The sequence below is a fragment of the Lissotriton vulgaris genome, chromosome 5, assembly GCF_964263255.1.
Source record: "Lissotriton vulgaris chromosome 5, aLisVul1.2, whole genome shotgun sequence".
Lineage (NCBI taxonomy): Eukaryota > Metazoa > Chordata > Amphibia > Caudata > Salamandridae > Lissotriton > Lissotriton vulgaris.
In genome coordinates this window covers 194,281,560-194,295,794 of record NC_141693.1, presented here as the reverse complement: position 1 = coordinate 194,295,794, position 14,235 = coordinate 194,281,560, and the positions used below count along the sequence as shown (strand labels likewise).

General features: G+C 43.6%; 1 protein-coding gene across 2 annotated transcripts in view; it reads left to right on the top strand.

Moving 5' to 3' along the window:
• Window positions 1-14,235, top strand: part of LOC147710457 (ficolin-1-like) — a 511,385-nt gene that overhangs the window by 249,017 nt on the left and 248,133 nt on the right. The window lies entirely within an intron of this gene.

Here is a 14,235-nt window from a genome sequence, read left to right as displayed (position 1 = left end):
AATGTATGGTCACATTCACTCTTTCCCACAGAAAGTGTCAAGTTCAGCTGCTCAAAATAATCAATTTCTTCTTTGGTCCACTTAGGTTTCCAAGTTAGGTTTGATGCTTTAAACCATAGCTCCCTTCTCCTATCTTCTACCAGGTTTAAGAATTTCTTCTCAACATCTGTCAATATGCAAGCTAAATTATGTCTATGAGCATTTGCCGAATCTGGTGTCATGGTAGGTGTAAAATACATTTTAACTGTGTCAGGGATTTGGTTGTCTGTTCAAATATTTAAACAAGGAAACTTCTGAAAGGACCAACTTTTAATATAAAAAAAAAATTGGATGTGACCCCGCCCATAGAAAAGGCTCAACAGAAAACTACAAAAGACAACATATGTTAAAGATATGTGATGATAGGTGATACCTTCTGCAACTGATGTAGGTAGCTTCATGCAGATATATAACAGTCCCTCGCATTTAAAATGTCAACATATCCATAAAGCAATTCAGTATAAGCGTTTTAACAGTAATCTCTGCTAAATAAATCTACATGTAGCTCCTTGTCATCAAGCAGAGTGTGACTAATTGGGGTTAACCTTGGGCTTATTCTCCACTGAACTAGATGTAAGTGGATATAGTCCTAAAAGCAAACAATTTGTACTACATCTATGACTATTAATATGCCTACTATTAGGTACCTATGTCTACTGGTATTAGGGTTAATTTCCAGTACTTCCCTAAAATCAGACCACAGGGTGGAACGTAGCAGCAGCAGAGTCTTCTCTGTCAGTTTCCACCTGTGCAAATCACAAACCAAAGCTCATGCAAAGAAATTAAATTCTTTTTTTACAAGGTACTTTTTTTGTGAGTCTTCCTTGGCCCTACTCTGTGTTCTTCTAATTGACAACCTTACGCTCCTTTAGCAGACTAGGGTCTAGGTACACTTCTTTCTCCTCCTACAAAGTCTATTCAAATGTCTCTAATATATGCACAATAATCACACCCAGAATTAAATGGCTCAGTCTGTTTGATGGTTAAGCAAATTCAAAATGCAGTACGAACAAAAGGTCTGTTTGACCTCCTGAGTGCAAGTCCTTCTCCATCACTCAAATCAGAATCCTCAGTATCCTCTGGAATGGTTTGTGGCCCACATTTATCTGACAGATTCAGTCTCAGTCTCTCTTACCTTTTCGGCCAACGTTCTCCAGCTGCCGCTTGCAGTTCTACAGTACAAGGATCTTTGTTAGGCTCTGGATTTGGTTCAGTCTCTACTTCAGGACAAACCTCTCCGGCTTCATTTCCAATTGTTGACTCATCAAGACCCCCCTCAGATCAAACAAGTGCTGTTTTAGACTCTTACTGGTACCCTACAGCTTGACTATACTGCTCTTGTGTCCCAAAGGCACTTCTGGGACAGGTGCTATTACATCATCAAGGAGACACAGAAGTCTGCAGTTGTGGTCAGGGTGCACCCAGTTGGGGAGACTTCCGCGCTTTACAGCAGTCGTATTGACCACGATCACCTGGAAAGGGCCACACCAGCAGGCATCCAGACAACTCTTTCCTACGTGAATCTTCACCAAGACCCAGTCTCCGGGACTAAGGCCATGGCATTGATCCTGATGAGGTGGGCTGTGGCTGCTTCAGCTTGAAGAGACACAGAATGCACCATGGCAACCAGTCCTGTCCAGTAATCAAGAATCATGTCATCTGTATTGTTCCCAAGTGCATCTGTACCGCTGGCAGTCTCATTGCTCTGCCTATGATAATTTCATGGGGAAACAATCCTGCCCTCCCATCAGGAATGATGGGAAGATTAATCAACACAAGAGGCAAAGGATCAGGCCACTTAAATGACGTGGTAGCAGACACTTTTGCAGTCTGGATTACAGCATGCCATTAGTTTGCTCCACCAGACCTGAAGCCTCAGGCCGGTAACTAAAATTCGGTCTCTGTTCTACTTGTAAAGCTGCACACAGCATTCTCAGAATCTCATTGTTGATGCGTTTCCCTCAGTCTGACTCTGGAGAAGTCAGAAATCCGAAATGAGGTATTAACAACAACAGTTTAGCTACTGTGAGACTGTCATTTCGTATGGTCGGATAAGACTCAACCCAACGCAAGGAGATGCACACAATGATCAGGAAGTATCTCAGCCCATTGCACACAGTAATCTCGATAAAGTCCAACTGCATCCTGTTGAATGGAACACTTGATTTTCCTCTGTGGATCAGTGTTACTGCGGTTCTCTTCACTACATTGATCTATTGAGATACACCACATCTGTGACACAATGCTTCTGCTATCTATCCGAATCTAGGATTACACCAGGTTGCTTGACAAGCTACATGAGCAGGACTGCGACAAGGCCTAGCCATTGGTAGCAACAGACTATTTGGTAACACAGGTCTTCCAACATCTGAAATCCAAATGCCATTGTCTCTCTTTACACAACCTGCTCTGACCCAACTTTACTATTATTCCTCTGACACCTCTTTCTGAAGTCTCTTTACCTCCTCCCATGTATCAGCAGTTGTTAACAAACGTTTGTAAATTGTCTCATCTCTGCCATCATTCGTCTAGTCCTTGTTAAATGTACTAGCATTATAAGCAGTACTTTACGACCTCATCATCACACCTGCTGTCCACTGTTACACAGTCATCACCACTGCGGTGTGCAGAGCATCTCTCAACTGCAATTTGAGCTGGCATTTGCAATGCCTCTAGAAGTTTCCTGACTTACTCACCTCTGCCGCCTTCGAAACGGTACCCCATCAGCAGCTGATCTTGCGGTTGACATCCATTGGCATTGCTGGCTCTGCATTAGAATGGCTGACTTCATTCTTGACCAATCAAACTCAGCAGGTGTGGATGCCCCCCTATGCTTCTTCGGCCAAGCTGCTTTCTACTGGGGTACCTCAGGGGTCTACATTAAGCCCACTGATGTTCAACATCTATTTGACTCCCTGATCTTCTTGGCCGAAGAATTAGGAGCAAAAATAATTGCCTACGCTGACGACACGTAGCTGCTGTTCACCTGGCCTGGCAGGGATCTGGACACCTCGGTGGTCCAGACCTGCCTCTCCTCAGTCTTCTCTTGGCTCGCGCTGGCTCAATTAAAATGTAATGAAAATAAATCAGAAATACTCTACGGGCCGTTTCCCCCCAATTTTAGAGAATCTTTATGGCCACCTGACGTTCCCTTTCCCAGTGCTGCTGGCAAATTAGCAAAAAACTTAGGAGTTTGGTTTAGGGAAAACCTAAAATTTGAAGAGCATATTAAAAAGCTCACATGTGGGTTCTTTGGGACTCTGAAAGCCCTCCGTAGGTTTTTTCCCCTGTTGCCAAGGACGGCCAAAGAGACAGTGGCAAGGGCTCTCATTCTTTCCCGCCTCGATTATTCAAATGCCCTGTTCTCTGGCAATCCTGCCTACCTCACAAACAGTCTTCAAATTATACAAAATGCGGCGGATATACTCCTGTTCAATATCTCAAGGCAGTCTAGTGTCCGTCAACATCTGTGCAGTTTGCATTGGCTCCCTGTCAAACAAAGGGTTGTGTTCAAATCTCTCACTCTCGCGCATAGTCATTCACGACCAAGGGCTGGCATACTTGAGGAGGCGTTTTGCCTGGTATTCACCTAGCCGTCCATTATGGTCTACCTCCCTACATCTGCTGATTGTTCCCCGCTTTAAACATTCCCACCTTGATGGCCAGTCCATCACCGTCAAGGCAGCAACTGCCTGGAACATTCTCCCTCTGCCGCTTCGTGCTATCCAGGATTTCAATAAAAAGCACTTAAAACCCATCTTTTTAAACTCTCATCGTAACTACTCCAGATATTTCTGCTTTTTTCGGCATTTCTACGCGCCAGGATACTCGTGAGTAATTGAGCGCACTACAAAACCACCAATAACTAGCTAAATAACTAAATTTGGATGGAGGAGCCTGAAGAAATCATAAACCCCCTTTGAGACCATAACTGTCTAAAGTTATGCACAACACTAAAACTATACTGACTATCAGTGACAAGCGTCCCTTTCATCTGGACTGAAACACAGCAAGCTCTGGTAGGAGCAATCAATTCACCCACTTGTGCAGAGATTGCTCCTTGAAGCCAGGAAGCTTCAACTTCTCCTGAAACAGTAAAGACTGCGTAAGTGGCTCTCAAATGTTCACCATGGTCTTGCAAACATGAACCATACACAAACAGTGCAAAATCAGATTCAGGTAGTTGCTCATCTTGTAATTCTGGTTTCGGTTTGGTGCACAGTTCAGGGACATCGAGACAGCTTCACCATCAGCACCATCATTCTCAGGAATGGGCAACAAAGTAGCAGAATTTAAAACAGCACAGTGCTTCAATGTGATATTCTCAGCTGCAAGTATGATTTGTTTGTACTTAGTGAGGCAGCTGTTTATCAAGGGCTGTGTTTGAGTTCTGGCTAACCATATTTCAACAGAGTGGGAAACAAAGACAGTCAATAGATGAGCCATCACAATGCTTTCACACCTCTCTATGCTGACACCTGTCAGCTATTGGGTCAAGTGTAGCTGAGAAGTATGCAACAGATCTTCGAGCACCTCCTTGCAATTGAGTAAGCACTGAGAAAGTGCAGCCCTCTCTATCACTGCAGAAGAGAGCAAATGATTTAAGGTAATCAGGCATTCCCAGTGCTGGGGCGCGGCAGAGACTGTCTCTCAGCTCTAGGAAGGCAGCCAAGCAATCTTTAGCCCAAGGTGCTGGATCTGACACATTGGTATTCTGGTGCGTTTCTCAAATCCTGAACAATGCAGTACTTACTGCTTGGCTTCTATAAGCCCTTGATGGGTGAGTTACATTAACTCCTCATAATCTCCTTTAAAATGCCTTGTTGGATCATTGGTTCAGTCACTGGAGTGATCCAAGCAATAGTTTCAGGGGTCAGATTATATTACAGGGGTCGTGGGTACTCATCATTGGGCTTTATTTGTATACAGAAGGGCACAACTCCTTTGATGGGTTAAATGTCCTTTCCTTAAAAATCCCAAACCTCCGGTTTCACTTGAGATCTGGGGGTAGCCCTTCAATGGTCATCAAAGGAAACAGTGGAATTGCTGAACTCTGATGGGCCAACTCAAAACCAATGTCCTCATGAGTCTGAAACTCCACAGCCTGTGGATTTCAGTAAATGGTGCAATTCAACTTGCACAACAATTTGGGTCCACACAGGCTCATAGGATTCGAATCACAGACCATAAATTGATGATTCTCCTTAAATGACCCTATTTTTACAGGGATTTTCTCCGTTATGGTTTTTTGTCATTTGCTTGTTTGCGACTCGTACAACTTGGATTCTTTTTCCGGAGAGGGGTAGGTTTGAAACTTCCACTGTTCTACTATTAGAGCGGCTAGCAACAGTATTGATAAAAAATTACAGTGTTGCCATTCACTTCACTCTATAAGAATGGGACACACTGGTCTACCTCCAAGACTGCACCATACATGCAATCTTCCCCCACCCTCAGGCACTGCAAGGTATTGTCAGGCAGACTGATCGGAGCCATCGTTCTCAAACATATCAAACACAGGATACTGTTGGAATGGGTCATTGTTCTATAAGGCATTCTGATTCATATTTCGGACTTGGTTCGAATTGAATCTGGGACCCTTTGGGTTTTGCTGGCATCAAGGGTATCGGATCATGCATCACTGGAGCTTGGGGCACATTGAAATTCAGCACTCTTGATCTCGCCACATTCTTTGGCTGGACAGTGTTATTATTCTGGGTCTGTACAAACCCTGAATTTGCACCCTGATTAGCAGGATTGAGACGACATTCCCGCTTCCAATGCCCAAAATTATTGCAGTAGTGACAAGGTTTGTTTTTCTTCAAAGTAACATCAATCCCAGTACTTGGATCATTTGGAACTCCACTGCCTCTTCCTTGTGGTTGGAGTCCACTTCCACTTTGCATCACAGGAGCTCCCTGCTGATGCACTCTTTACATAGGAACAACATTCCCTAAACAAATCAGATCTGACTTCCTCTCTGGGTGACCTTCATTATTTCAACCATCAATTTCTCTTTCAATTTCTCCTGTTTCATGATTACATTACTTCACATACTTCAAGATCTAATTAACCGATTTATTCTGCGAACAAATCAATTGCTACTGAATCATCATGCTAATTTCAGGTCTCAATCCTGTCACAAACCTGGACACAAAATGTCCCATATCTTTGGGCTCAATAGTCTACATTCCACTGTACTGCCTAATAGACTCAAAAAATCTCTCATAAAAAACATGGATTGACTCCAAGGCACATGGACGTAACCTCTGCTGGGCACTTCCCTCAAGGGGTACTTTGAGGCACCGGCTCCCTCTTCTATAGGAGGAGGCCGTTCTCCCGTAGGTCTCTTTGGGTCCTTCTTTTTGCTCATCTACTTTCCCATTTATCTAGCTCAGTCAATTATTTTATATTTTGAATCAATTATTTTATCTGTATTTTCATTCCCGATGTTCTCATGCAGGTTATGTCCTCCTCATTAAAACATACACAGTAACTCATGCTTTAGTACTATTCAAACCTACCTCATTAATAATAAAAGGCACTTACCTTGTCCGCGGCGTCCCGGGGCTCCCTCTGCTCGTTCACGCCGCCGTCTTGATAACCAATGTGCATGCGCGTACGCCGTGGACAAGGTAAGTGCCATTTATTTATTTTGTATGTGCCCATTTACTAAATTAGGTATGTTCGGGAGGGCGGGAGGGAGGCGGGTGGCGGGCAACTTTGCTACGCCCAAGGAGTGGGCATAGTGTTGCCTGCTTCGCCTACTTTGCAAAGGGCGAAGTAGGCAGCACTACGCCCACTTCACGGGCGTAGCGAAGTCCTTCGCCCGGGGTTACTTTGACACCTATTTTTCTGACCCTGTTTTTGCTGGCTATAGGACTCTGGGAATTTTACCACTGCTGGTCAGTACTAAAGTTCATATGCTCTCTATGTAAATTGTGATTATGATTGGTTATCCATGATTGACATATTTGATTTACTGTCCCTAGTAAAGTGCACTGAGTGAGCCAGGGCCTGTAAATCAAATGCTACTAGTGGGCTTCTTGTAGCACTGCTTGTGCCACCCGCATGAGTAGCCCTGGAAATGTATCTCAGACCTGCCACTGCAATGTCTCCGTGTGCAGTTTTAAACTGCCAGGTTCACCTGGTAAGTACACACACTTGGTGGCGGGCAAGACAGGTAAAGCTAGCCCTTCTCCTCCCCCCAAGGCCCCTCTTGCTGACATAGACGGGCAGGCATCCCATTACCATGCAGGCCGATCAAAGCACAGGGGTGCAGTGCCTGAGCCTCCTCTGGGTAAGGAGCCTTTGACTTTGACAATGCTGGTATTTTTATTCCCATCCTGCATATTGCTTAAGGATTGTGGTAATGGTTATATACTCCTATTTTCTGAAAACAGAGTAACAAGTGTACTTGTCCTGAATCTACCTACCATAGGCTGTGGAGTGGTTTATGATACATGCAACCTAAACTTATATAATTTCTTTCTCTAACTATTATGCTTATGACAATTGCCTAGCTGGCAAACTGATTGTTATATATGTGATTGTGGTCTAATGTGTTTCTCTACAATATAAGTGATATTTTTATATAACCCATTTTGTGGTGTGTGTAGTGTGTCACTGGTGTGTGTTTGTTGCGGAAATGCTTTACACATTGCCTCAGCAATAAGTCTGACTGCTCTGCCAAGCTACTAATAGGATGAGCAGGGGTTATCTTGGGTGTGTAACTCTCCTACCCAGAATAGAGTGGTGAGATCACTCTAGCTTAGCTGCATGCCCTAGCCAACCAGAAACCCCATTTCTAACACTCATATTTCAGTGCATATTCTGATAGTCTGTTGCAAACGTGTCCTGCACATCTGATACCATACTTCCACTATGACGATATGTCATTCAGAAAAGAACTAAAAAAACATTTGTTCCCCAGGATTTAATTAATCAATTAGTGTCCTTGAACGTCACCTCACCCTCATTTAGGTGTTTGGTCTCCTAGCACTGTGATTGCACTCTGATGAATGTGGCACTTATAAATAAATAAATAAATAAATAAATAAACACATGAACGCAAGTGCATTTTCTTGGTAAGAATCTAATTGAGCCAATTCAAGATTTCCACTAATCATTTCATCCAATCCCAACTTTAATTTAGCCACATCCACCAAATTTACTCTCACTGGTGACTGAATCATTCTTTCTCTCAATTCTGAGCTTTTACTGTCATTGGGGAGCATTGAGAACCTTCATCCATTCATCTATCTCCTGAGCAGTAAGACTACATTGCACCACAGGGGCATTAGACACAGTCTCTTCTCTGGGCTGCTACTGTTTGCATTTAGAGGTGGTTGCCAAACAGGCTCACAAAGTTTGTCAGTCTCTGAAATGACCTATAGGGACAACATCCTGTCTGTTACATAGCCAATTCTGCACCTGCAGCACAAGGAGAACTCACATTAGTTGGGGTCAGAGGAACAAAGCCTCCCATTTTCTGACTTGAAGGAGCATTACCTGGGGCACTTACTCCAGTAGGGACGGTCAAATTATATGTTGTGTTTCCTGTCTGGCCAGGCTTATATGGAGGGACCACAGGACCAATGGTAACTGGGGCAGTAAGAGTATCCAGGGGATGTACGCTGTTACAACGCATGCTTTTAGCACGCATGCTGTAACAACACGGTTTTTATAACGCATTCTTTTACAACGCATAATACAAAAGGGTGTTGGATAGTGAATATTTTAATTTACTATTCCAACACCAGTCCCTGTTGACACTAGGGAAGGTGTTGGATAGTAAATTAAAAGTATTCCCTATCCTTGAGCGCCCCCCAGAGTTATGCGTTGTAATAGAATGCGATTTAAAAACCGCGTTGTAATAGCACTGCGTGCTAAAAGTTGTGTCGTAAACGACGTTCCCCGCATCCAGGGCATTAAGAGCTGTGGAGTTAATAGGGACACAAATACCTGCACTCTTGCCCATTGGGTTATACTTCATGCTCACTGGGGTAACTCCGGGACTCATTATACGGAGATGGGCGTTCTGAAAACAATGTACCCAAAAGACTATTGCTAGATTCACTATATCTGACCCCACTCATGTTGTATGGCTCCTTTGGCTTTCCCTCTCCTTCTCTTCACTGTCCCATTCTCTGATTCTTCTTTTGTAAATCTAGGGTACAGTTTGACTCCCTCTGACATATTAGTTCTCCATTTCTTTTGTTTTGCATTCCACTTAGCATCATCGTAAGTACGCACTGTCTTTCGGGCTCTTCCTTGATACATTTGTCTTGCCCAAGAATGAGCCACACGTGTCCAAGCATTGAGCACTTCAAACTGTGTGGGTCTATTAGGCGGTTACATCTCATATAGTACCCTCCTCATATTTTTAATGATTCCTAAATTAAATGTACCATAGCGTGGAAGCGCCAGTGCACCTACTTTCCCTGTGATCTTGTGCCATTAGTTAAATACAAATACAAATACAAATACATGTACGAGGCTCTACATTATTTGTCATATAATGGCCTTGGGGTATCTTCAGGTGGTACCTCTTCTCCCTCTCTAACAGGTATTGTCACGTCTCCCCATATCAGATCGCATATGGCTTTAAAACATTTCATTTTTTAGAAATAATGTCAATAATCACTGATAAATCTCATTTCAGAACAGGAAATAACTGCTCACAAAGCCCGTCTGTCATTCACAACCAATACCAATGCGGCTCCCTAAAACGTAGTCAGCCATTAACAGCGCAGCTGCATACCAACTGACCAACCTCAGCGAGGCAGATTATGATGTCACTCTCACTTCTCGCAGCAGTTCACTCTACTTTATAATTTCATGAACGCACTCTTCTCAGCACTAAGCATGCAACCCAAAATGCAAAGCAACTTCAACAAAAAACATTGTCTTCTACAGTAAGAAAATCAGTAGTATTCAATCAGCCAAGAAATAGGTTGGAGCAACCCTTTCCGACCTACTCAGTCACACACTTCAGTGAAACCTTGACCAGCAAGGAATCACCCTGAATGGTGCAGCTTCTCCCTGCGCAAAGGATCCACTATACCAACCACACCTTATTCTCACACAAAGAGAAATGTCCCTATGTCAATAGTGCCTTCGACTACGTCTCACACCAAGCACAACAAAACTAGCAGACAATTACAATATTGTATCTTCTACACTTTTTAATACCATCCCAGGATCTTAGGCCACGTCGGACCCTATCACAACTTCAACTTCTCTGCATTAAGCACCACACTCACACAACTTTCAAAACATTTCCACAAGACATTACACAATTTCCACAACAGCACTGCAAGCTAAGCTTCAGCTACTGCAACATGCAACCCTATTAATACTTACTCCTTCTAGGGTACAACTACCTCCTGAACCACTGGATCTCCACCAATCCTCCAAACCAAAAAATAGGTTCTAGGAACTGGGTCTGGGCTAATCTAGAATGGGATATTCCAACTCCCCCTACTTCAGTAACTAACCATCCTTGTTCTACTCCCATCTGATGGAGCACTGGGCCATCTTACCAAATATCCTGCGATGAACCTTTCATACTTGCCTGTGAAGTAAAGGGGAGTGACCATCAATCTAACAATTCAGTTTACAGTGTAACCTATTTGGTTACACACGAAGGACCCGGAATCTATCAAAGGAGTTTAATACAAATAAAGGGCCAGACCAACATATATAAATCTCAAAAACATGTTATAGAGATGCAAAATCACCACGAGTGAGCCAAAGCATTGAATGAAATTAAGTCTTGGTAGCAAAACGCATACAAGAAATTCTGTTGCAGCAACATGGAAGATAAATAGAATTTGATGGACAGTGTTCGATCTTTGTGTCTATACATGAATAAATCTAAAGTTGGCTAAACCAGTTAGAAATTAAAGTTGAAAACTAGGGAAACCTAGTTCAATCAGATAAAGCAGGAAGGTGTAAGCATTATTGAGACTTCAGTAAAAGCACTCCAAAACGGGGTATAGCATAAATCCATACAATGCAAGATGTCTAAACCTCTTAGGGTCCAAAGGTTGAAGACTAAAGTGTGGACATTAATAAAAACCCACAGAACATTTGAGAATTCCACGTCATCAACTCCAGTTGATTTTCACCTTGCCACAGTAGAAATTTGAACACCAGGACAACCTTGGGTGTCTCCTTGCTCCTGATAAGCAGACCCCCCAGGATATAGCGGCATGGATTTGCAAATTTAGCGGCACAAAAATGGAAATTTAGCGGCACAAATATGGAAATTTAGCTGCAATTTTGCGGCATTTTATTTGGCCATTTTTCCTACAACAAACACAGATATCTTAGCTTTTTTAGTTAGTTAACAACATGAAGCTATGTATATTTGGTTTAATTACAATGTAGACACTTTGTTTCCCTCGAAAAGCATTCTCTCCCTTCTTGCTGTGAGTTGTGCCGTGTTCCTTGCAGGCGTTTGCACAGCATTTGCACGGATCGGCCGATTTCGGTCGCCGTTTACCGCAACACGGACCGTGTTGCGGTAAACGGCGACCGGGGAACTCCAGAGGGGGAACTTTATTGTGGAGCTTAGGCTGAGATCGACTATACGTCTCCTTGAAAAACGGCGTATCTGCCCATTTTCCAGACGTTTTCTCCTCCCGGTAAAAGACTTAACATAGGAATAAGAAGATTGCCTTACATCCTGTTTTTCGTTTGAATAACTCGCATAGAGCTTCGATTACACACGAACCCGGCGGGGTCGTGTTCCACACATAAACTTCTCTGGCACTTACTGTGCGGATTTTAGGTACGAAAATCTGTTATTACCAGGACACCCTGCCCACCATTTGTCCATATACCTATACAAGTAATCGATCCACCCGAACCTTTTCTCTTGACCACACACGGATCAAGCCCTGAAGAATCGCAGTATATGTGTTCCCTGCGATGAAACACATGTCGGCTGTCATTTGGAACGAATAAACGAACGTGAAAACACAAACAAAAATACTTTTTTTCAACATATGTATAAAACATGCTTTTTACCTTTCTCAAAGAGTCTTCATCTGCTGTAATTGTTACATAAGATATTTGATTGTAAACTTGACTATACTTGAGATACTAAGTGTTGTAGTGCAGAGGCATTGTAGTTTGCTCTTGTACAATAGGCTAGTTTACTAGTCTACATTGAGCGGTTAGGAGGTAATTTCCGCTCGCCTCTATGCCCAACCTATTGACTTTCACCCTTCAAACAAAGCGGAGAATAGGATAGTGCGCCCAGTAATTCTGGATTAGCCTAAAAAAACCTCAAAGTTGTATTCTCATGACACTTCTGTGACCTGTAATGGTGGAGCTAAAATTACACTACTCTATGTGTGGAGAGTTTAAATTGAGTGCATTTGTGTATCGAGAGCCTGTCTAGTTTCCTGAGGTGTGGTGTGGTGTGAGGTCTGTGTGGGAGGTTGAGGATGAATCTCTCTGCCTAGTTCCGGATTGTTTGTCGTCTTCTAATGAGTTGGTTGGTGATCCTGATGTAGATGGTGTTCTTCTAGTCCTCCACCTTGCTGGTGGCTAGTACGTGAATGACAGTTTTTCTAGTAATGCTTGGGAGCCATTTAAAGATCTTCCTCAGCATCTTCAAGATATGAAAGCAAGATGCAGTGACAATGTTTACTCATGCTGTCATGCCCAGTTGGCTGTCAATGATTATTCTGAGGTTCCTGACGTGGGTTATGGGTGTGGGTCCAAGTTGTACTGGCCACCAGTTGGAGTCCCATGATCTGGTGTTCTTGCCGAAGATCACTACTTCTGGCTCATCAGTGTTTTTCTTGAGATAGTTACCTTGCATTCAGTGGGCGACTTCGATTATGCAGACGGTGAATATGTTTCTTGTGTTGGAGATCTTGTCTGAGAGGCAGCATATGAGTTGCGTGTCGTATGCATAGGAGAGGATGTTGATGTTTTGTGCGCGGATGAAATTGGCCAGAGGGATCATGTATGCACTGAAGTTGGTGGGGCCGATCGAACAAACTTGAGGCACTCCACAGATGAGTTTACAGGCTTCTGAGGAGTAAGGTGCCAGGATGGGAGCTCGTGTCATTTCCGTTAGGAAGGAACAGATCCAACGGAGAGCGGATCCTTAAATGCCCATCTGATGCAGAAGCCTGATGAGGATAGGGTATGAGACTATGTCAACCGCTGCACAGAAGTCCAGGAGAATAAGGGCTGCCGTGTCTCCTCTGTCAAGAATCATATGGTTGTCATTTGTGGTAGCAATGAGTGCTATTTCTGTACTGTGGTTGGGCCTGAATCCTGATTCTTGGGGTGGAGGTGTTCGGTAAGTCATCAGTTGATTAGTTTCTCCAAAACTTTTGAGGGGTATGATAAGAGGGTGATGGGTTTGCAGTTGGAAAGTGTTGCTAGGTCAGTGGATGGTTTCTTTAGCAGGGGCATGATGGTGGCATGTTTCCAGGGTCCGGGAATGTGAATGGAGGTGTTGAGGATGCGTGTTAGTGCTTCGCTGATCTCCAGGACTCTTTTATTGAAATGGTGGTGGGGGCAAAGATCGGATGGAGCCCGAGTGTAAGGTCTTTATGGTAGTAGCGATTTCAACAGTGGTAATAGTGGGTCACAAGGTCAGGCTTTGTTTATCCACCGTGATGGGAAGTTGAGTTGCAATGGTAACTGAGTCGCGTTGAGGGTTGATGTTGCTGTTTATGGAGGTGATTTTGTTACAGAAGAATTCTGAGAGGTTGTTGAAAAGGTCTTTTGAAGGCGTGATGTTGCTGGAGGTGGCAGATGGCACAGTGAAATCTTTGATAATGGTGAAGATTTCCTTACTGTGTGTAGTGCTGGCATCAATGCAATCTAAAGTGCTATGCTCCTGGTGTTCCATATCATCGGCTGGTAGAGTCTTATTGTCGGTTGGAAGATGCCTTTATTTGCGGTATCTTCACTTGTTCCCCATTAGTGCTCCAGTTGCCGGCAGTGGTGTTTTGTCAGCCTGCGTTCCTTTTGTACCAGCTGAACTGTGGTCAGGCTCTTGACGTTTGGAGGTGTTGGCATATGCGGTGATCTAGGTGTTGAAGTTTGTGATGGCTTTCATTAAGTTGCTGGTGTGCTTGGGCCTGTAATTGTAGAGGGTGGAAGCCCACTCATCTTCTGAGATGCTTTTCCAGCCACAGCAGGTGGTTCTGGTGGTGAAAG